The following is a 24,102-nucleotide window of genomic DNA, read 5'->3' on the forward strand; positions in this document are numbered from 1 at the left end:
ATGGAGTTGGTCAGGAAACAAATGCACAGGGAAAGAAAGAAAGAGGAAAGGAAAGGAGGAAGGAAAAAAAGGACTGCAGCTGGAATTTTATCTGTGTTAGTGGAAAAACTGGACCCATTTAGGAATCAGATTAAAATTTAAAAACTCACTTGGGCCTCCTTGAAAAGAACAGAATTATCGAAAGAAGTGGAACAGGAGTGGAGAAAGAAATGGCAGAAAGTAATAAATGAAGTAGCACAAGTTACTCAAGGATTAGAGAATGTTAAAGCTAAAAGAAGAGGGGTTTAGAGGAACACATGTCAGGGGACATATTAGACCCCTGTATTATCCTGAGATTATGGCCTCTGCAGGCATCAACAGAAGCTTCAGATTCACAAATTTGTTGAGAGTGATAATCCAGCTAAGAGACATTTCAGGGAAGAGAATCTTGGAAGCAAGGTTAATAGACCTAAGGGGTTCTAGAGCAGTATTCAGTGGCAGCAGCTGTGTCATAAAGCTTAAAAGACTTAGAGTCCTACTGGAGATGGACAAATAACCAGAGAAGATCAGCTGTAAGGCTATAAGCACGGACTGCAGAGTTGCCTATTATAAATACGTCATGTTGTGTTCACACATGGAAAAGGAAGCTATGTTACTTGACAGAGATCAGGCTCAATTCAATGCTGGGCTTCCAGGCCAGAAACACCAGACTCAAGAGGGAAATGGACATAGAAGTATTCAAAACATGAGGATACCAAGAGACAGCAGGAAGATTTGGATGTGATCTAGACATTTCAGATGCTACCACTGTAAACATTTTCATGTCTCTTTGTACCTAATTGGGCCCTATGCCCATTCTTGACTTACTCTCTGGCAATCATGAGGGGATTACTTTTAGGCTAATCAGACTTGCCCCTGTAGCTTCAGATTCGGTCAGCTGGATGGAGGAAACGTGGGTCCCTTTTTGGGAGAAAGAGGAAGATGTATGTAGAAAGTCAACTATGCTCTTATTAAAAGCAACTATGTTCTACGTCGCAGTTAATCTCTTGTTGGGAAATTTATCCTAGCTGGATTTAAATTCACATATAGTAGTTGGAAAACTTACATGTTCTACTAGGCATCCTGGCATGGTGGAAACCAAACAGGTGTTCTCCATCTTTTGTTCCCTGTGCATTATTCCCCTTCCCAGATAACACTAAGCCTGCTACAATCTCTGATAGGCAACAGCAACAAAGGTCTATACGCTGGGTTCTAGGAACATCATTTTGTTTGCAAAATGCTGTTACTTCAGGAGTCACATTTGCTTTTTACATTTATAGGATGCGAGAAATTTGAGTGGATTACTTCAAATTTGATGGTGCTAAAAATGCTACACCCATGGTGATAGAAGAAGGCCCAGGGTGCAGTGGCTCCTGAAGGAATCCAAACCCTCTTCTGACAGAGACTGAAAAGATCAGGAAACTAGGGAGAAGAATAATTATACTTTATGGTCTTTGGAGTTTAATTTACAATAGGAAGAGGAATTCATTTTGGACTTGAATTTCTCTGGTAATTTAATAATGGGAAGGGCTTCACATTGTTCCATTTTCAGCCTTTTTTTTTTTTTTGCTTTATTTGGACTTTAAAAAGTAATCCCTGTTGACCAGTTTTGGGCAATATTATTAGGCATAATTTCAGACGAGAAATTAACTAAAGAGTGAATATTTAGCCTAGGATGCAGGGCAGCCTTGAAGTTAAATTGATTAATGTCCTGTTATGACCCATTACAGAAACTCTTAGGAGGACCAGCTTAACTGTGCATCACACTGGTCCCAGGAAGTTACAGTGAGAAACAGTGGTAATAACTGAGGGAGCTGCTAATCTCTTTTAGGTGGACAATCCTGGTTGAGCAGAGGTTTGGTTATTAAGCCCTGTTAAAGAGAAACAAATAATGGGGTGTTGTTCAGCATCTCTCCTTGCATTTCTGCCAGAGGTCATGAAGGAGGAAACTTCCACCTAAGCTTCTGCTTCTGTCTACCCTCTTATTAGATGTTCCATATGGAAGAAGTGACTAGTCTGGTCAGAGACTTTGGGGACACTTCTCTAGAGGTCAGGATCATGACACTGAAAGATACTTTCCTTTTGTATGGGCCCTAATGCCCGCTTTTTCATTTCCTACCCTTAAGAGCAGTGGGCTGTTTTGCACATATTCTCTCCCTGTAGTAAGCAAATCAAGAGGTGGATTGGGGATAGGGGAGTGAGGATGGGCTACCTCTGCTAAGGAGGCCCCATCCTCCCACTTTCCCTTCTCAGTTCTCAGCTCTCATTGGAGCACCTAGTCAAGTAGGTAAACTTAAGCTCAGCTGTTAATACTTGAGAACATGTGTCTCACTCTTATCCTCACTCTTACTCTTCTCTCTTCTGTCACACTTGAGGAGGTCACAGGACTTAGATTTGGGGTTGGAAAAGCAAGAGGCCTCACATCTCTTGGCTTCCACTCAGCCTTAACTCAAGCATCACTATAATTTGGGCATTTGCCTGCTTAATAATAAAATGGTTCTGGGGATCTCACTGGGGCATAGATACAAGTGTGCATACTCCCTCAGGTAAGCCAGTCAGAAGAAGAGATGGGGGTAGGATTTGAGGTTGGAAATCTCCAAATTTCTAACACTATTTTTTTAAGGATAGATGGTTATTTTCTACATTTTAAAGCTATGAATGTATCTTACAGGAGGTTGTCTGGCTTAGAAATTCCCAAAAGAAAGATAAAAAAAGGATAAGAACTTCAGAAAAGTTAGAACTATTTTTGTTACATATAAACTAGGGGGGAAAAAAGAAGTTATAAATATATTTTGAGCAAAAATTTATGGCTGTAATTTACCTCTATGTTTGGTGAGTAACTATTGCTGTTCAAGTTATAAGTGGTTTAAAACATGTTAAATGAAAGACACTTCCAGGTAAGTGGAAATATTATATTCAGTGCATGTAATAAATTCTTTAAATTTTAATCATAAAGAGCTATACATTTTATATTAATAGAAAATGAATTTTTCTCTGCCCTCAGTTATTTAAATAGAATTGGTTTGAAGGTGTGCCAGATTGCTCCTTTCCCAGGGCTCTCACATGACTTGAGTCAGTCATTTCTCAGTCTTTCCCTCCATCATGTATCTAATGTTGCTAAGTTTGTGCCATCTACTGCCCAGCTCTTAAATTCCATGACTCCTTCTGAAAAGATAATCTATTGCAAGAAATGATGGGGAAGGAGAGGTTGGACAAGGGTAAAAACTGAAAAGATAAGGAGACCCACTACACACCTATTAGAATGGCCAAAATCCAGAACACTGCCAACACCAAATGCTGGTGATGATGTGGAGCAACAGGAACTCTTTTTTTTAAAGGAAGTTTTTATTAACAAGAAAAGTTTTTCTTAATTCATATAAGGTCCATCTGTAATAGAATAGGAAAATATGTTCGATAGTCTGAGTCTAATTCTAATTCATGCACACTTGATTCCAGGTTAGTCCTATCAAATGCTTGCTATGTTATTTATATTTAAATGGGTAGAAGCCAAAGACTACCAGCTACTTAACTAAAAGAAGTAACTATACTGGAAAATGAAAATTGGTAGAATTTTATCATTGGATCAGAGTTAAAAAAATCAAACAGGATAAAATTTTGTTTAGAAATCCTTAAAAATATGGAATGCTTCACGAAATTTGCATGTCATCCTTGTGCAGGGGCCATGCTAATCTTCTCTGTATCTTTCCAACTTTAGTATATGTGCTGCCGAAGTGAGCACAGGAACTCTTATTCATTGCTAGTGGGAATGCAAAATGGTACAGCTACTCTGGAAGACATTTTGGTGGTTTTTTACCAAACTAAACATACTCTTACCATATGATCCAGCAATTATGTTCCTTGGTGTTTTCCCAAGGGAACTGAAAACTTAATGTCCACACAAAAAATTTCACACAGATGTTCATTGCAGCTTTAGTCATAATTGTGACAACTTGGAAGCAACCAAAATACTGTTCAGTAGGTGAATGCATAGCTAAACTGTGGTATATCTAAGTAATGGAATATAATTCAGCACTAAAAAGAAATGAGTTATCAAACTATGATATGAAAAGACATGGAGGAAACTTAAGTATGTATTACTAAGTGAAAGAAGCCAATATGAAAAGGCTACACACTGTATGGTTCCAACTATATAACATCCTGGAAAAGGTAAAACTATGGAGATGGTAAAAAGATCAATGGTTGTTAGGGGTTGGGAAGGAGCAAAGGATGAACAGGCAGAACACAGAGGACTTTTAAGGCAGTGATACTATGAATGATACCATAATGGTGGATTCATGTCATTATACATTTGTCCAAACACATAGAATGTACAGCACCAAGAGTAAACCCTAATGTAAACTATGGACTTTCAGTGATAATGATGTGTCAGTGTAGGTTCATCACTTGTAACAAATGTACCACTTTGCTAGGGGGTGGTAATAATGGGGGAGGCTATAAATGTGTGGAGTTAGGGGGTAATGGGAAATATCTGTATTTCTTGCTCGATTTTGCTGTGAACCCAAAACTGCTCTAAAGAACATAAAGTCTACTAGAAAAAACACACAAAGCAAACTTTTATAAAGGAGAAAAAATTCAGTTTTCTATGTTTTATTCCCCCCCCCAAAAAAACCTTTATTGCCAAACAGACTATCTACACATATAATGGACATTCACTCCCCAAATGCTGGTCTAGAGGGAGAAGGGTGATAAGCCTCATACATGTCGAATGGCATTGGCTGCATGGGGCCCCTGCCCCTGTCATATTTCTATTCGGTGCACAGTGAATTGTTAAGGTCAGTACTTAGAATTATATAAAATAATTGAGAAAATGATACTATTTTTGTTAACTACACAGCTGGAGAAGGGGCCTTGGTGTGGAGTCCAGGTTTGAGGGGTATGAAAACACTGGGGAGTCTTACCCAATCCATTCATATAACTTCCCCTCCTCCATTGCAAGACAGCCTCTGACCCTAGAAATTTACACTTATGAAAACTGAAAATTAGGGAACTGATCTTTTTGTATAAGTAAAACCCTCCAAGCTACTACTTACCTAGGATCACAAATGAAAGGAGTCAGACTTTTGAAAACAAACAGATCAACAGATTAAACACCCTCTAGAGTTCTAATAGCCCTAGTTAAAAACCTTTACTTAAAAAGTAAACAATTAAGAGATACTCATCAAAGGTGGATAACTTTTAGTATAGAAGCATATAATTTTTTTTGGAGGGGGGGAACCCTACTTGGAATACATCTTGTCCTAACAAGAAAGTAATAGAGCTCTTCAGTCATTATAGACCTCATTTAAAGGGCCAGGCTCCACCACAGGATATGTCTCTCTCATGATACAATCAACTTTATTATGTGACTTATTGTAATGAATGTTTAACATAAAATTGAGAGTATTTTTATTTTAAAATATATTTTGTTATTAGTCTTCAGGTCAGAATCCTTTTGGGAAGTAGGCAGGGCAAGGATTGCTCACCTACAAACCAGGGCAGAGTGAACAAATACAATCAGATATTCTTGAAGTCTCCACTGATAAACCCCTTTTCAAACCCTACTTCTTGAACCTAAATAGTTTTCCATATTCCCCTTGACTCCAACCTCTAGTGTCCTATCTTTGATGACTTGAATTCTGATCACTTTTTGTTCCTTACCTTGTTTCCTGTTTGTTAGATCTGCTTCTCCCAAAATCCTAATCTCTATGTTGTGGACCCTGGGCTGCTTATTTGACCAAAATTTTCTGTTTCCTTGTTTGATAATTTATTTTGGCACTGTAATGAAGTAGAAAAAGCATGGGCTTTGCAGTCAGGCAGACTTGGGTTTATATCCTGACCAAACCACTAACTGGTGGTCTGATTTGGGTAATGCACCTCTCTGGGGATCAGTGTCCTTTTTGGTAAAATAAGGATATTAATGCTTACCTCAAACTATGGTTGTGATTGGAAGTAGACAGAGGAGATGGTTGCACAACATTGTACTGAACTATATAATTAAAAATGGTTAAAATGGGAAATTTTATGTTATGTACATTTTACCACAACTTTTAAGAAAGAAAAAAATATGATTGCAAGAATTAGTCTTTGTGGAACCCCCATTTCAGTGCCTGGTATATAGTAGGCCTCTCAACGAATAATAACTGTATAGCATAGAATATTTTATGTTGCAAGTAAAAAAAAGAGCACAACTCAAACTGCCTTAAACAATAAAGGTGAAGTTGAAAATCCAGAGGTAAGTCAGGCGTTTGGGTTAGTTTATGTCACTAAGGACTATTTCTCTTGGTCTTCAGTTGAACAGGTTCAGCATATCACTAAGGGCTCTGATTCTTTCCATCTTTCCATCTTTCTCTGTCTTCTGCAGTGGCAGCTTTATCCTTAAAACCAGCAATTCTCATGATCACAAGATGGCTGCCAACAGCTCCCCAAAGTACGTGTTCCCTCATCCATAACTAGAGAGAATGACTTCCAGCAGTCCAGCAAGTATGCTGATATTCACCACTTAAATCCAAAAGCTGTGCATGGCAAGGTGGAATGGGATGGTTGGCTTGAACTAACTAAACAGGGAAAGGGTCAGTTTCCCTGGAAGTACAAGGGCTGCATGGGGATGAGTGGATACCTCAAATGAAAATTAAGGTACTGTGGAGGAGAGAAGGCAAGGCTAAGACACTGAGCAGACAACCAACAAAAGTTCACTTTTGTAGCTATTATCTTTATTATTGGCTTTCTTGGCTCTCAGCCCTTGGCTCTTGGCTATTTCTTTAAAAATCATTGCAAAAGCAAAAACTAAGAGAACTCTTCTTTTGAGTAAGTGTATTCTTTCTAGCAAAGGAAGATCAATACGTATAAAACTAAGTTTAATTTAACAGGGTGTTAGGCATCTGGAATACCAGCCAAACAAACAGCAAAATGCAGTGAATGAAGGGGCTTACCTGGGAAAAAATGTCAGGTATGGAGAGCAGGGGAGAAACTAGAAAGATGGTGATTTGCCAAAGTGCCAAAGCCAGAAGGGTAACATTAGCTATTGACCTTTTCTTTACTGGAGCCAGATTAGAAGCCGTGACCTGGGTTATGACAAAGGGACCAATTAACAAGAGAAGGAGGTATTACCCAAAGCAGAGATGACAGAAGAAAAATCTGGCTGAAACTCGATTTTGAATGCTCTGCCTATACCTTTGCAGTGTCTACCTGTCCACCTCATGAGATTCTTCCTTCTCTTTTTGATCCAACCCCCATCAAATAACCTACCAATTTCTGCCAATTATATTTCTATGCTTTTTACCAAAAAGGATCTTCCATATTCCTTTGCTGCACTTCCTCTGGCTAATTCCTGCTCTTTGGCTGAGACTTTAAATTCCAGTACACTAATGCTGTCCTACTTCCCACCCCCAAGACACACACCACAGGCTGATTTAAGTAATTGTGCTTGGTACTCCCTACCTATAATCAATACCCACTAGCCTAACAATTTGTTTACTTGCCTGGTCTCAATCCCTGACTGCTCTCCTCCTCATCACATGAAAGCTTCTAAAGATCAGGGACTCTACCTTAGTCGTCTTTGGTTCCAGGACACCCAGCACCTTTTTCCTGACACATAACAGAAGCTCAATACATGAAGGAGGCAATTCCTTTGGTTACCATCTGACATCCTCTTACCCAGGGCTTAAGAAATAGAATATATAAAAACCAAAATGTTCTCTACCTAGAAAGAAGGAGTTGAGAATGAGGAAGACAGAGACATGTTAAAGATGTTTTGTAGTAGTTTGTACTCTCCTAGATTTTGGGGGTGCTGAAGACAGAATCAAAATTGCCTAGAAGGTCCAGAATGCCTCTTTCCCTTTCTTTTCTCTATCTTCAAACACTGTTTCTAGTCCCAAACTGTTAAAGAATATTTATTTTCCCTATTTAGTCATATAGTGTTCACAATTTTATGTTGTTTTTCCAGTTAGAGAATCAGGATGCGATTATTACATGAAAGTGACCATTATAATATTTCACACTTACAAACGCTAGTTATTGGCATTTACAGAGTGAAGCAAGCCACCTGAACTAAATACCAGGTGCTCAGTAAACATACTGGAATACCTCATTTCTGGTTACAAAGAGCTCATATGACCTTTATGTAGGGAATTTGTTTTCTGTTTAATTTATTTTTCCATTCTGAAACAGAGATTCATCTATTATAGGAAAGGGGCCAATTATTGGGTAAACACAGTAACACCTAATGACTATACCCTCTGGCATTTAGTCTCAAAACATTTTGCATTTCTTAATACATAGATTTAAAAATATTTTAACATTCCACTAAAATGAGATTAAATATAATTTTAAATGTTCCAGGAGGTAGAACATTCAGCCCTGTTTCTCAAGAAGGCTAAGTGAAAGGTCCTGTGTGTTGCCTGGTGGTTAGATTTTGACAATAAGCTAAAGGAATGAAGTTACAGAAGTGAGGGCTCACCTTAATAACTTTCTGTTGTTTTGTGGTTATTTAGGATTATTTGGAAGCAGAGCCAGCCATAGGCAAGTTTCCTGATGTAATGTGTCTTTATGACCATGACCCACAATGAGTGCTCTCAAGTCCCTTTCCCCACTCTTGGTGTTGTTCCTCCTAGGTCCTCATGCTCTCATGCTATGCCTTTATGACCAGAGCTGAGGGTCACCATGTTGTTTCTACATAATGACCCACGCGTACACCTTTCTCTGACTCCCATCACTCCCCTCAGCCTCCCATTGCTCCCCTCGGCCTCCCATAAGAATCATAATAACTTTCTTTATTCTAAAGTGTACTTTAAAACAATCCTATTTCAGTGTATTCTCAATTCTAAGACATGCTCCCTCATTTCAATATTTCTGAAATTGGAATTAATTTTATAGTTTTCTTCTCTTTTTCCTAAAAAAGTGGTTACTACATTTTTGGTCAATCCTACAAGCAAAAGTGTCTTAGACTTGGAGAGATGTGTTGTAAGTGTACTTTACTGGAGAAAGTTTTTTCGAGAGTCAGTGCTGCTGCATATGGAGATGGGAGCTATCACACAGTTAATCCAAGCATACCAAGGACTTTGGGGGTAGGAGTATATGAATAGTTTAGACAAAGCAAACTAATTGTTGGTTGTATGGACTAACTGTTGACCAGATAATTTTACATTTTCTAGTTTGAGGATTAGATGCAAAGGAAATAGGAATGTCTCCATCATATATAAGAAGGGAGTCTTAACCTTTCTCTCTACACAAATTGTTCTAAAGCCTAATATTTGTACTGAACAAGAGGCTGGGGTTATATACAGAATGCTCTAAAGAATATCCTTGATATGGATGACCAGTTATCTTAGACCACCCCTAAGTTCTTCCCTGAAAGGACTGTAACTTGATCTCATCTATTCTTGCTAAAGAGATGATGACTGTTTAGCTCACTGATCTGTGGAGAGGGGCAGAGTGTCAACACAGCCATGAACACACATGGTTCCTGTCTTGGGTAAAATGTTCAGAGATATCTGAGCCCTATTTGTCAAGTCCAGCATAATTGTACAATGTTTTTCTAAAATAAATGGGGAAGACAATTATAAGTTGAATAAAGGCAGTATTCTAGTTATCTCCATCCAAAAAGTCTTAGCTGTTAAAATTAAGAATGAAATGGAAATTTTGAGAACATGCTTGCCCCTAACATTTTTAGTACCCAGGAAGGACTGGGGGGGTACATACATTAGGTCTAAATCATTAAAAATTATAAATCAAGCTAAAAATGAATACATTAAATAATTAAATAAATATGTTCTACATACCTTCTATGACAAATATACCTTTATTATGATAAAATATTTTCAGTGTATATAGCAATATTTTTTATGACTGAAAGTCAGCTAAACAACAAAAATGATTTGACTTAATATTGTACATTTGTATGTTCTGTTGATGGACTGATGATTTTTGGATGAGGAATAAGATAAAGATGTACATAATTGTAAATTATCATATACTTATTGTATCCATATTCTTTTTTTCAGGAAAATAATTATGTTATAATATATGTAATTTATATGACACTAATAGCAATATAGACAACTTTTCTTGAATCAATGTAGTTTTTTGTTTAATTTTTTATTATATAAAATTCCAAACATTTACAACTGTAGAAATAGAGTATAGAGGGTTCCATGTACCTATTATCCAGCTTCAACAATTAACTTAGTCAGTTGTGCTTCATCTACACTCCCCAACTCTCTATACCCAATTATTTTGAAGCAAATCCTAGCTATAATATCATATTATTCATGAATATATCAATATGCATCTCTAGAGGAAAGGACCACTTAAAAAATTAACTATAATACTATTTTATATGAAAAATAGTTCCCTAACGTTAGATGTTTTAAAAATTTGGTTCAATAGAATTGGAGAAATTTTATTCTGCTAAGGCAGTAGCAACTGATACTGTCAATAAAATTTCTAAATCAATATTTATATCTGGAAATGAACTATGAATTTTAATTATTATATTCAAACATTTTAATGGGATTGCAATGATCATCATTGCAGAAAATATTAGAAATTACTTTTATCTTATCAATTCTATCATTCATACTATGATTTTTTTCAATAGTCTTTAAGCAATATCTATATCCATAAGGTGCTAAGTTCTTTCAATTTTTTCAATGTTGGGATATAAAGAAAAACAAAAGAAAAATATGTGGTTTAATTCATTCAAATCTCTTCACAGGAGACCATGCCTTACCTAGAATGTTTAAAAAGTAGTGTGTGTATGTATGTGTGTATATATATATATGTGTGTGTATATATATGTGTATTATATATATAATATATTTTTATATATTTTCTATTTATATATAGAAATTTATTTACTATGAATGTCTTCACAATCATGCAAACATTTTTATTTCTTTGTTCCAATTTTCTTTTATCTTATTGTAATATCACTTTTGTTGTATGTGTCACATTTTGTATCTTTCTATTTAGAAAAATCATTTTCTCTAAAAATTTAAAAAGTACTTTAGATTATTTAAAAAGTAAAATAGGCAAACTTAGATCTGTTTGTATTTTTTGTAAACATTTCCTAACATCATTAATAGTAAGCAATAGTCCATACCAAATAACTGGTTAGCACAAAATAAAAAATGTTTTCCACCATAGACCACAATTCCTTATTTATCTCAGGATCGTCTATTGCTTCACTTAACTATCCTAGTGCAGCTCACTCTCTTGTCTAAATTAAACCTAACTGCTCTAACAGTTTTTAAATGGCATCTCAATTTTTAACCCAGAGTGGCTGTGAGGTCAAATTTGGTATGTTTAATAAAGATGATCCATTTTGAATCAGATCCAGAAAATATTGTGTATAAGCTTTGAATCGCTCCAAAGAATGTTGTTGTTATTGTCAGAGCTGAGGCCATATCTTCTAGGAATATGTTGAAAGATATTTAATAAATGTATATGCATTTCTGTTTATGATATGCAGGGCCCTCTGAAGTACAGGGCTCAGGGCAAGGGCACCTCTTGCCTGAGTCTGGTACTGACTTTGCAGACCAATAATAAATGCATATATTAATACTTTATAACATGCATTGCTACATTTTTTAAAGTGCTTCACATTTATGATTTCTTTTGATCTGCACAATAATCTATGGACTAGATAGAGAAATTAGAGATGAGAAACAGAGGTCTAGAGAGGTTAAGTGATTTATCTAAAATTACACATCTAATTAGTGGTAGAGTTAAGAGTAGCACCTTGGTTTCCACACACAGGTCTTCCTGTTGTACTATTTTACATCATGCTGCATCCTTAATGTTTCTAAAATGAAGAGACCTGGCAGTTGGACAGGTTACAACCCAACATTTTTCATTCTTTAAAACCCTTTGGATTTTAGAAGAGAAAACAAATATGGGATGATGAATGGGGGAAAAAAAAGCTGTATTCTCTTTCATATGTGATAAGTCCATGTGGGACCAATATATACTTATCGACCAATGTTTCAGCAACTAGGGATTTATCTCCTTCCAGGAAAAGGTTTACTTGAATAATACAGACTAAATCTTCAGCAAGATAAGGATCATATTCCTTAACCTACTCATAAGACACTATGTACAACTCTAGGAACATAAACTTTGGGAGCATCTTCCAAGAGCCAGAGATTTTTGGAATGCTACTTTTTAGTGCAGTACAGCACCTAGAAATACAAAATGTTAGTATAAAAATGAATGTAATCCTCTTTTAATCATGCCAGTCAGATTTCCTAATAATTTTCCTGTACAGTTTACACAGGACTGCCTTGGTGCCTCTGTCCCCTGTTCATATATACCCAAGACTTCAAGTGCTCCCTAAAATTCTCTTTTTTGCTCTAACTTTTTTAGCACTTTTGAATTTAGGATGCATCTCACAGTCATTGGCATCTTTGATGAAATAGAACATAACTAACCGTTAATGATGGTTACCTCTGGTGAGTTCTGTATCGATTGCATTCTCTACAATAAGAATGCATTATTTTCATAATGAAAATAAATTTTAAAAAATTTTAGACCCCAAATTCTATGTGGTTTATACACTCTATCTCTAATACTAAAAGAATACCAAGAATGTAATAACAATAATTAACATTTTATAAGGTTTTATATTCATAATGAATTTCATGGGCCCCTGTAGGTGATCAGTTGGCTTGATAACTCTGAGCTATTCCTCACAGCAGTTAGCTGTGAGTTATCCACGATGGCAACACTCCTCAGAGTTCTCTGATACTCACCATATTGTACTGTAATTGTCTTTTTACTTGGTTGTTTTTTCCACTGGGGTGAGAGCTTCTTGAGGGCAGGACCTGTGCCCATTCATTTTTGTGTCACTAGTGCCTAACACAGAGGTGAGTCTATCAAATTCATAAAATAAATGATTGACTGAAAGACTTGTAGATATTCAATTTTTTTTAATGTTACTTACACCTACACAATTTAACAGTTTACCTCTGGAGCGGGTAATAATTCTCTGCTAGGATATGGCTTGTTCATTTTTCCTTTGTGGTTGGTGAATGGCAAGGCACAAACTGTAAGTGTTATTTTAAAAAATGTCCCTCCATTCTCCCCTCAGGGAGAGCTTTAGCTTTCTGTTGTCAGATTTGTTAATCTATCTAATTTACTGTGTAAGCAGGTAAAGAAAATCAATTTTCAACATGCTACTAAATTAAGTATCTTACTGAGACAGGTTGTGAATAGGGGAAGTTTGAAATATTTTTCTTGTTACTTAAATCAGAGGAAAACGTTTTGCCAATGAAAATTTCTCATCTGGTCTTTAAACTATAGTATTATGTTTATATAGAGGAAGTCTGTTTGGGAGAGTAATTCTGAACACTCCCTGGTGAAAGATTGAGCATATTTTAAAAATAAAATTTGGCACATGAATAGAAATAAAAATATTTGGCAACTCATGGAGTGGGAGAAAACATTTGCAAATCATATATCTGACAAGGGATTTACATCCAGAATGTATAAACACATACAACTCAACAACAAAAACCCAAACAACTCAATTAAAAAATGGGCAAAGGACTTGAAAAGACATTCTCCCAAAGAAGATAAACAGATCACCAAAGCAATGAAAAGATGCTCAACATGACTGATCAACAGGGAAATACAAATCAAAACCACAATGAGATACCACTTCACAACCATTAGGATGGTTCTTATATGTGTATATATAAGAAAATAACAAGTGTTGATGAGGATGTGAGAGAAATTAGAACCTTTGTGCACTGTTGGTAGGAATGTAAAATTGTGCAGCCTTTGTGGAAAATAGTACAGGAATTCCTCAAAAAAATAAACATGGAATTACCATATGATCCAGGAATTCCACTATTTGGTATATAACCAATAGAACTGAAAGGGGGGACTCAGACATTGATATTTGTACATCAATGTTCATAGCAGCATTAATTTACAGTAGCCCAAACAACCCAAATATCCACTAAAAGATGATAAACAAAATATAAACAAAAAATTTATATTCAAAGAAATATTATTCAGTCTTAAAAAGGAAAGAAATTTCAATACATGCTATAACATGGATGAACCTTGAAAATGTTATGCTAGGTGAAATAAGCTGGACACAAAAGGACAAATATTATATGATTCACTTGTATGACTACTTAGAATAGTCAAATTCATAAAGACAGAAGATATACTGATGGTTGCCAGAAGCTGGGCAGAGGGAGGAATGGGAAGTTACTATTTAATGGATAGAGTTTAAATTTGGGAAGATTAAAAAAAATTCTGGAGAAAGATCATGGTGATGGTTGCACAACATTGTGAATGTACTTAATACTACTGAACTGTACACTTAAATTGGTTAAAATGGTAAGTTATATATATAAATGATAAATATATATAATTATATATAAATGGTAAAAAATATATATAAAACCACACATATGAAAAACTTGACACTAACTTAGCATTTTATTAAAAAGCACTTTCACGTGCAATATTTTATTTTTTCCTCACAACAACCCTGAGAGATAGGCAGGGCTGTTATTAATCTCATTTTACAGATAAGGAAATAAAAGCTTATTTGGTTTGAGTAAACACCCAAGGAATACAAAATTAATAGATATCAGGGTCAGAATCAGGACATAGAACCTCAGTCCCTTGCTCTTTCTTCGATACCAAACTGCTTTTCACAGAAGTGTTCTTGGACCCTGACAACTGACACTGACATTGACTTCACTGGCAAAGGCCCAACTTTCACTTGGAATGCACATACAAAGCCTGATTCCAAAGAACGATCTTGAAAGGGCTTTCTGGCCAATGTGGGCAAAACAACAGGCGCAGAAATCATTAACGTGTGTACCTTTCCCTCATCACAACAATAATATTGTGAAGGGCAAGACAGAAATATGAGAACTGAAGCAACAGCCAGGAAATGCTCAATAGCCACATGTCAATTTATTATCATAGGTCTGGTTTCTTTCTAAACAATTCTTAAGGGACAATTCCTTGTTAAAATGAGATTTTTATTTTGTCAAATATTCCTTAAAGTTCATTTGTCGGCTGTAAGATGATTCTTGAGAAGGTTTTTATTGTTGTTAAAAGGAGCTTTATAGTTGCCATGTAATATAATTTGATCTGTATGTGATAGCTTCTTTGAAAAGCAGTGATGATTTTTTAAAATACAGAGACATGAAGAATAACAGACTTTTATCATACAACTGTGTGTTTATATTGTTAATTCAGTCCTGTAAAATCTTTCCAGTAAATTAATTACAGCTAAGAATCAGAAGGGACCATAAAGCAAAAATGGCAGAGGAGTACAGACAGCTGTTCTTTAAAAATGGAATGTTGATTTTTATTTTTAAGTATTCAAGAAACAGTCCTGAAGCACATCCTCCAGAATCTTAATCGTATATTGTTGGGACTATGAAGTTTTGTTTTGTGTACTGAAGAAGAAAAATGTCTGTTACATAATATTAATATATTCTAGTGTTTTCAGGTTAAAATAATAAAAATAATATGGCCATCTGAGAGCTGAAATTTTGTGGTGGCAAAACGTTTGGAAATTTAAAATATAATAATTATAGAAAGACCAAAAATATTCAAAATTTTAATAGTGATTTTCTTGGAGTATAAGGGTGATTCTCCACCCCATATGATCATACTTCTCCTTTTCAGTATTTTCTACAATGAACATATCTTATATCTATAGTGGAATAAAATAAAATCTGCTTTATAATAATGATCATTAGAAAATCTTGCAGGCCAGGTCACTGGGCAGTTGTCTTTTTGATTAAAATTAACTAAAGAAAGCAAAAGATAAACAATTTGTTCCCCAGCTTTCAAGTGGATAAATATATCATTAGTTCCATTTTAGAAGAGAAGAGTGAGGCCCTATTGGGGCCTTAGCGCTTGAGCTAAGTTCACCCAGCTGGTAAGCAGAACAACAAGTAAACCCAAACTTGTTCTGCTAGTAGGGAGGTGGTTTAGTGGAGAGGTGGTTTAGTGGAGAGTTTAGGGAGGTGGTTTAGTGGAGTGGAGAAGTTCATCTTACTACACAGCCCATGTTCTGCCTAGTGATTCTGATATATTGGTACACCATATTTTATCTCTGGTTTGATAAGCTTGTATATAATTAAAGAAGCTCCTATATCACTGAAATATGGTTCATTCCTTCTGAAGCATCTTTTGTATTGATTGAAGATCTTAATTTATGGACTGCAAATGAATCATTATGGCCTGCAACCACAATGAGTTTCCACACATGTTTTGTAAAACTAAAGTAACATTACATCTCATCATGCATGTGTACATTTTTACAGTACCTTCCACCAAGGATGTCTTGCTGGTACCTTTGGGACCCCTCAAGTTATCCCCAATCTCATTTCAGTTGAGGCCTCATTTATCCTCTTTCTTGTCTTGGTTTAGTTATTGCTAAGTCCTGTGATTGTAGGTCTTAGTTTTGAGTATAAATCTCACTTCCTTAAAGTTGTCTGCTAGTTCCTTTTATATGACACATCAAATCAATAATGGTATCTACCGTTTATTGAGTGCATACCATGTACCAGTCACTTTATACCTATTATTTTTCATCCGTGATGTAAATTCTGAGTACTTCTGCAATTTCATTTTCAACCGCTCCCTGATTGCACGCTGTATTGTAGTTCAGAAGTCGGCAAACTTTAGTCTGTGGACTCAATCTGGCCCGCTGCCTGTTTTTGTATAGCCTGTGAGTTTAGAATGGCTTTTACATATTTAAATAAGTAAAAAGAATCAAAAGATGACTAATACTTTTTAGACATGTGAAAATTATGTTAAATTCAACTTCCAACATTCATAAATAAATTTTCATTTGAATCCAGACCTCTCATTCATTTAGGTGTTGTCTATGGCTGCTTTTGTGCGATGATGGCAGAGTTCAGTAGTTGTGACAGAGATACTATGACCCACAAAGTATTTATCTAAGTATTGTCTAAATGTTTAAAATATCTATCTGGCTTTTTACAGAAAAGTTTGTCAACTCCTGTCTTAACCAAATTAATTTCTGTCCTTGTCTTCTTGTCCTCATATAATTTCCCCTCTGTCTGGAAAGCTTTTCTTTTCTTTCTTTATTCTTCTTTATTCTCTTCTATATCCTCATTTTCTCTAGATGATTTCATCCAAACTCATTGTGTTAAATTCAGTCTATATGCTTATGGTGCCCAAATTCATGTCTCTATACCAAACCTCTGCCCTGAACTCTAAACTTGAATGTACAACTCTTTTATATCTCTAGTTATATAGCATAAACATTTCAAATCAAACATGTTCAGGGTTGGACTCTAGATCTATCCCCCTAAACCAACTCCTTCCTGTCTGCCCCCAACTCCATCCTTGTAGTTAGGCCAAAAGTTTGGTGTTTTTCTGATTCTTCTGTTTGTCTCACATTTCACATCCAATCTATCAGCAAATCATGTTGGCTTTACCTTCAAAATATATCCAGAATTTGACTATTTCTCACCTGCCTTATTGCCACCACCCTAGTCCAAATGACCATCTTTCATCTGGACTACTGCAGGGACCTCCCAACTGGTCTTGTCTGTGGTGAACATATCATGCAGGGTCATCTTCTCAGAACCTTCCAATGACTTCCTGTCCAAAGTCTGCCCTCCTTCTCATATGATGTCTCTCAAATCTCATTTCCCACTCACTACTCTTCCCCTTACTCACTTTACTCTAGAGACACTGACTTTGCTCTTCCCCAAACGATTGAGGGGCTTGTCTACTTCAGAGCCTTTGTGCTTATAGTACCCTCTGCCATATCGTCCCACGGTATCCCCAGGGCTTGTTCTCACATTTTCTCTAGATAATAAGAGTTGCCTTTTCAGTGAGACCTTCCATGGCATCCTCACCTACAATTTCAAATTTGCATTTGTGGTTTAATTTTTCTTCCTTAGGCCTTTTCGCTAGTTAGATAAATAAGTCATGTATTTACCTGTCTTTTTTATTGTCTATACAAGAATGAAAGTTCATGAGGGCAGGGATTTTCATTTGTTTTGTTCACAACTGTATACCCAGTACCTAGAAGAACGCTGACACATAGAGAGGGCAGTGTTTGTGGCATGAGTGCATGAATGAAAACATCCAGCTCGAGGGCTGCTTCCATGAAATCTTCCCTGCAGCATCTGCCTTGGGTGCTCTGGGTCCCCCTTCCTCTTGGACTGTGAATATCTATGATACGCTTACTACAGTGTAGAACAATTGCTTGTTTGATATATCTATTTCCCCTACTAAACTGAGCTTGATTCCTTTTTGTATTCCAGGGCCTAGCACAGCTCTTGTCACATAACAAATAATCATTTAATATTTCCTAAGTGAATGAATAATTATTCAACATTAAAAAATATTCCTTACTATCAAGAAGATACTTCTCAGAGATTTTTTTAAATAGTGAATGGCACTTAAATTTGAATTGTATTTAAAAAAGAAAAACAATGAATTATTCAGGATCATGCTTGCTTTAGATTCTGAAACCACTGGGGGCAAGCTGTGGGTTTACTGAGGCTCCAAAACCATACCTAGTCCACATACCATAGAGTATGAGACCGGAGGCCTCCCACTCAGGAATCAAGGTGCAGTGCTTTGCATGGTGAAGTCCTGGCTACACAGCTTACTTGGGCCATTAGTTAAGACTATTGGCATGTGGAGAAAATCCTTACTCTTATTTGTTTGTTTTCAGTCAAGACCTTTAAGGCCTGCTAATTGGTGACGTGAAAAGGACTAATGATCTTTAATCAGTGTTAGAATAAAAAATGCCCTTATTGTTTTCCTGTCTCTAAATAACCTTTTTCCATCTGTGTCCAGGAAACAGTCACAAGTCACCTAAGTAAAAATCTTTCAGTTGTTCTTTAAAAACAGGTATTTATCAGGAGATCATTGACTTTAGTCTGGCTCTGGCAGGCAGAGAACAATCTTGGGGGTTGAGCAGGGGTGGAGGATGCTGCTGTGGCAATGGAATTGGAGGAAGGTTGTGAGAAGAGGGAAGTTTACAAAGAAAGAAAGCCTTATCTCAGGCACTTTGGTGTTCTATTCGGGCTCACTAATAAAATTAGATTTGGATTAAACATTTTGCGTTTTCTTCCTAAGGATTTCATGCACATTTCCTTATTTGAGTCTCACACATGCATGTAAGGCAGGGAAGGCATTATCTCTCACCTAGGGTTTAAGAGTGGAGAAGGTGAGAGCAAGAGATGAAATGATGTGCCTAAAGTCAGTGAATATCAGGACAAGAATTCAGGTAGACGTTCAGTGCTCTTCCCACTGCCCTTTCTTACAAACTACCTGTTTGCTTCAAGATTTTTTTTTTTTAATTGCATGTGTGTAGGGAGAGAACTAGAAATGTTTTAGGTGGCAGTGACATGGAGTGTCTGCTCTGTGCTCAGCACTGAAGTAGATACAAAGAAATAGAAAACAACATTATGTCCTCAAGATATTTATAGCTCCCTGGGGGAAAGAAAATGTAATAAACAACAACAGCAAAAAAACCCCCAAAAACCCCTAATATTAAAGTGAAAAACATCAGGTTATAAAAAGCATGTACACTAAACATATTTATAAATTTTTATCAATTTCAATGATTCCATTTTCCTAAACATATTTATAAGATCTGCTGAGAGGCATGTGGCTTCTTTAGTTTTCTCAACAAATCTAATCTCACATACTCCCACCCTTCCAATTAAAGTTATCTCAGCCTCCTCCAGATTAAATAGTCTCTTGTGGTTTAACAGTCTATTTTGATGTAAAACGCTATTAGGTAAATACTCATTAATTCAAAGCTCAATTCCATAACAAGGCTGGTTCTCTCCTATCTTCTTCCTTGCCAAGATGGCATCTATGCATGGGATACTCACCCATCCTCATGGCAATGGGTGGGGTCTGGTTTCCACTGCAGGGCAGCTGATCTGGTTGAGGTACACTAGCTGCTCCTCAGCTAATGCTCGGCTAATTTTTGCATTCCCCTGGAGGGGTCCCTTCTACATCACAGTGGAGCCAAGAGGGGTTTGAGATTGCCGTTCTGCCTCATCTATCTAGTCACTGTTGTCCTGCTATTGCTCAACCTCTGACCCATACTAGTGTGGGATCTCCCTGAGCTGCAGTCTCCTCCTAGGTTTCTTTTGCGGGGCAGGGCAAAGGCTCCTTTGCCTTTCACTTACCGCTCAATCTGTCTAACATGCTTTCCCCTCCAGGAATTCAGTCCAGAGAGTAGAGGTCAGAATACACCTGTATGACTGTCTACTTCCCCTTCCCTTAGTTTCTTCTTTTTTCCCATAATCCTCTGAGCCAAAGTCTCCCCATACCTAACCCCCCACCCCCTCAAGCATACTTCCCTCATTCTGAGAGTTTTCCACTCCTGGCTTTTAGTAAAACTCTTATGATTTAGTAAACTGGCTCTCTCTCTTGTGTGAATGAGAAATAAAATCATTAAAAAATCTTTTTCTCTGTTTTCAAAGTTCAGCTTTCAAAACTCTTAATGTCTGATAAAAAAAATCTTGTTTTAGAGGTAAAAAACTGAACATTGACTTTTTCTACACTTTTTGCATTCTTACTGTAAGAACGCTAATGATTTACGGAAAAGGATACTTCATACAGAATGAAGAGTGGTGACATACAAGGAAGTCCAAAAGAGTGCATAGAAAAATAAAGTGAAAAAATATACACCAAAATGTTAACAGTGACCCTCTTTGGGTGGTGGTTTTTCAAATTATTTTATTCTTTATGTCCTCTTGTATTTTCAGAATTTTAAATAGTGCATATGTATTGTTTTTTAAACAGAAAAACTGATAAAAAAATTTCCACTGGCATAGGGGAGCGGTTAAACAGCAGAGAACTATACAGATAGTAAATATCTCAAGACTATGCCCCAAATTAACTGTCAAATAAGTGATTTAGTCATAATTGTGATGAATCTTTACTGAGTCACATCTTTTCTTTTCTTCTTTTTTTTAAATTGAGTTATAGTTCATATACTATAAAATTCACTCTTTTGAAGTGTACAACTCAGAGGTTTTAGTATATTCACAAAGCTGTACAACCATCACCACTACCTAATTCCAAAAACATTTTTTCACCCCAAAAAGAACCTCCATACCCATTAGCAGTCACTCCCCATTACCCCTTCCCTCAGCCCCTGACAACCACTAATCTACTATCTGTTTCTACGGATTTGCCAATTACATTTCATGTAAATAGAATCATACATAATGTGGCCTTTTGTATTTGGTTTCTTTCACTTCGCACAATGTTTTCAAGGTTCACCCATGATGAGTCATATTTTTCTTAATCTCCTTTTCTGAAAATCTTTTCCCTCTGTGCTGCAATAATACTCATACTGGTCCCCCAAACTTTGCTAAATGGTCCATACAATGCAAAAAAATCAGACTACCTCTTGTTCCAAAGTTGCATTACCTGCTCTATGGATAGACTCAGTGGATTAGAAAATTTTTATTAATCACAATTAACCATTACAAATTATTTTTGACTTTGGAATATATTTTACTATGGGAGTGGAGTTGGGGCAGAGGGAAGCAGGGATAAGGTTAAGCTCAGTGACTTATCTTCTTTGGAGTCTAAGGGTGATTATTATTAAAAGCTTGTAGGGAAAGTAGCCCAAGTGAATGTAATGATTGCAACCAGATTGGACTCTATATTTTATAGTGGATAACAAACTTTCTCAGGTAGACATTAACAATATTGGATGGAGAACATGCGTATTCTCTTGAATCTTTCTCATTTCATCATATTTGTTAGTACTCCAAGGCACTGGTCATGTCTTCAAGTAGGAATAAAGGCCAAGACTGGGATCCCCAGTCCTGAAGTTTCCTGTAATCCCACAGGATAAAAACACAAGGTCACTCTAAGTCAGTAAACTTTAATCTTTTGGCAGGGCGGGTATCACAGATTTAGTCCTTTGAATCTCTGGTAAGAGTTATACACCCTTCTCTGAAAAATGTTACTTACAATTTCTAAGGATGTGTGAGTCCCTTGGACCATCCAAGGTCTCCAGTGTCTTAGATCAGGCTCCTATCACAAAATACCATAAACTGGGTGGCTTAAACAACAAACATTTATTTCTCATAGTTCTAAAGGCTGGGAAGTTCAAGGTCAAGGTATGGCAGATTTGGTGTCTGATAAAGGCCTTCTTCCTATTTTGCAGATGGACACCATCTTTCTGTGTCACATTGGGAGAAGAAAGCTCTCTTGTGTCTCTTCTTATAAAGTGACTAATCTCACCTTGAGGGTTCCACTCTCAGGACCTAATCTAATTCAAATTACCTCCCAATGCTCCACCTCCAAATACCATCACACTAGGGATTAGGGCTGAAACATATGCATTTTGGAGGGACACATTTACTCCATGCCACAGAGATAGTCCCCAGATTGAGAATACCTGCTCTAGGAAAATTCCCATCTTTACTATCCACTAGGATTTCAGCCTTGAGGTCCCAATCTTGCCTCCTGTTCTGATGAACTGGGTGGGACAGAAAAGCTGCTGAAGACCTTTTGGCTCTATAGAGAAGCCTATATAACTCCTCCCAAATCCTATTCTAGGAGCAGAAGGCACCCCAGGTGCCTGCTTGAGATACAGCATCCAGATGAGGTAAAGAGGAAGAAGTGAGTGAATAACAAGGAGGATGAGGATTTTGACATTACCTCCTTATATGGTCCCTGCATTATGTTGTACATGTATTTTTGATTTCATCCTTGCTCCTCATCATAGCTTCTATCCCTTGGGAATGGAAGTAAGGTGGGAAAAAACATTAGCTCCTCAGCATGGGTTGCAGAAAGGCTCTTGGTAAGCAGTGGATGCCTCCAACCAGATTCATGAATAAATTGAGGGCAGATTCAGGGTCAGCAAGAAGGAAGTGACTCTGAGGACAGGAGGAAACATCTGGAAGACATGGACTTGAACCTGAGCAGCAGATATTTCTCAATGGACAGCTCAAGTCTTTGAATTCTTTTTGTTTCACGGTCTGGCATAGCTCAATTTGGTTAACCTTTAAAGCATTATATAAGTTGAGTATTTGTGTGGTGTTGTTGAGGGAGGAGATGAGGGCATTTTCACAAATAAAAAAAGAGGAAGTACTCTGTTTTCTTAGTGACTGCTTGGTTTCTCCTATTTATACATAGTTGTCTTCTGCCTTGCTTTGGCTTGGCTCCTAGGAGTGGCTGGGTGAGTTTATTATCCCATCTCCTTGGTAATCAAGTTGAAAGATTCCTTTTTCATTCTAGCTCAGAGAAGAATATGCAGGTCTATGTTCTGCAGGAGACTCAGGCTGGGACCAAATCACCAACTGACCCTGTTGTGGTTATTAAGTCACGGGTGAAGCATGAGCAAGACATAAAAGGATTGAAAATGTCTAATGGGCTTTGATGTCAAAAGGTGCTATTTTAAACTACCAGATATTATTTTTTAATATAAATAAATACGATATGATGGTTCCTATCAATATAAAATCTCTCTTTAATTAATCTCCAAGAGGAGTTGTAAAGGAAGCTACGTCTTGTTAAGTTTGATTATTTTTCTTCAGTCCTCACACTACTTGACCCATCAGTAGTACCTGGCACAGTTTACCTTTACCATCTTCTTGAAATACTTTTTGTAATTGACTTTGAGGATGTGTCACTTGTCTGGCTTCCTCCTATTTCAGAGACTGTTCCTTTTCTATTTCCTTTATGGTTTTACCTCATTTTCCCAAGTCTAAACACTTGGTATAACTGTTAAAAACTTGGTACCCAGTCCCTACCCCAAGAAATTCTCATTCTATTGGTCTGGGTTGGGGTCTAGGTTGTTTTTTTTTAATATGGTTAAGATGGTGAATTTTATGTTATGTACACTTCACCACAATTAAAACAATTTAAAAAAAAACTCCTTAAGTGATTCTTATTAGCAGCCAGGACAGAAATTTCTGACTTACCTTGTAAAAATGCTCAAATTTATATTTCTAGCCTATACCTTTCCCATGAATGTTAGAATTGTCTATTCCACTAACAGCTTAACATCTCTCCTTGGATGTCAAATAGGTTTCTCAAACTTAACTGGACCAAAAGCAAATTTATGATTCCCCT

The 24,102-nt window shown here is 36.6% G+C and overlaps 1 non-coding gene across 1 annotated transcript; it reads right to left on the reverse strand.

Annotated features, from left to right (window-relative positions):
- Positions 1-3,649: 3,649 nt before the first annotated feature.
- LOC140688828 (U6 spliceosomal RNA) lies at positions 3,650-3,757 on the reverse strand. Its single transcript, XR_012063682.1, has one exon. It is a non-coding gene; the product is annotated as a U6 spliceosomal RNA (small nuclear RNA).
- Positions 3,758-24,102: the final 20,345 nt, after the last annotated feature.

Source organism: Vicugna pacos, chromosome 23 (assembly GCF_048564905.1).
Source record: "Vicugna pacos chromosome 23, VicPac4, whole genome shotgun sequence".
Taxonomy (NCBI): domain Eukaryota; kingdom Metazoa; phylum Chordata; class Mammalia; order Artiodactyla; family Camelidae; genus Vicugna; species Vicugna pacos.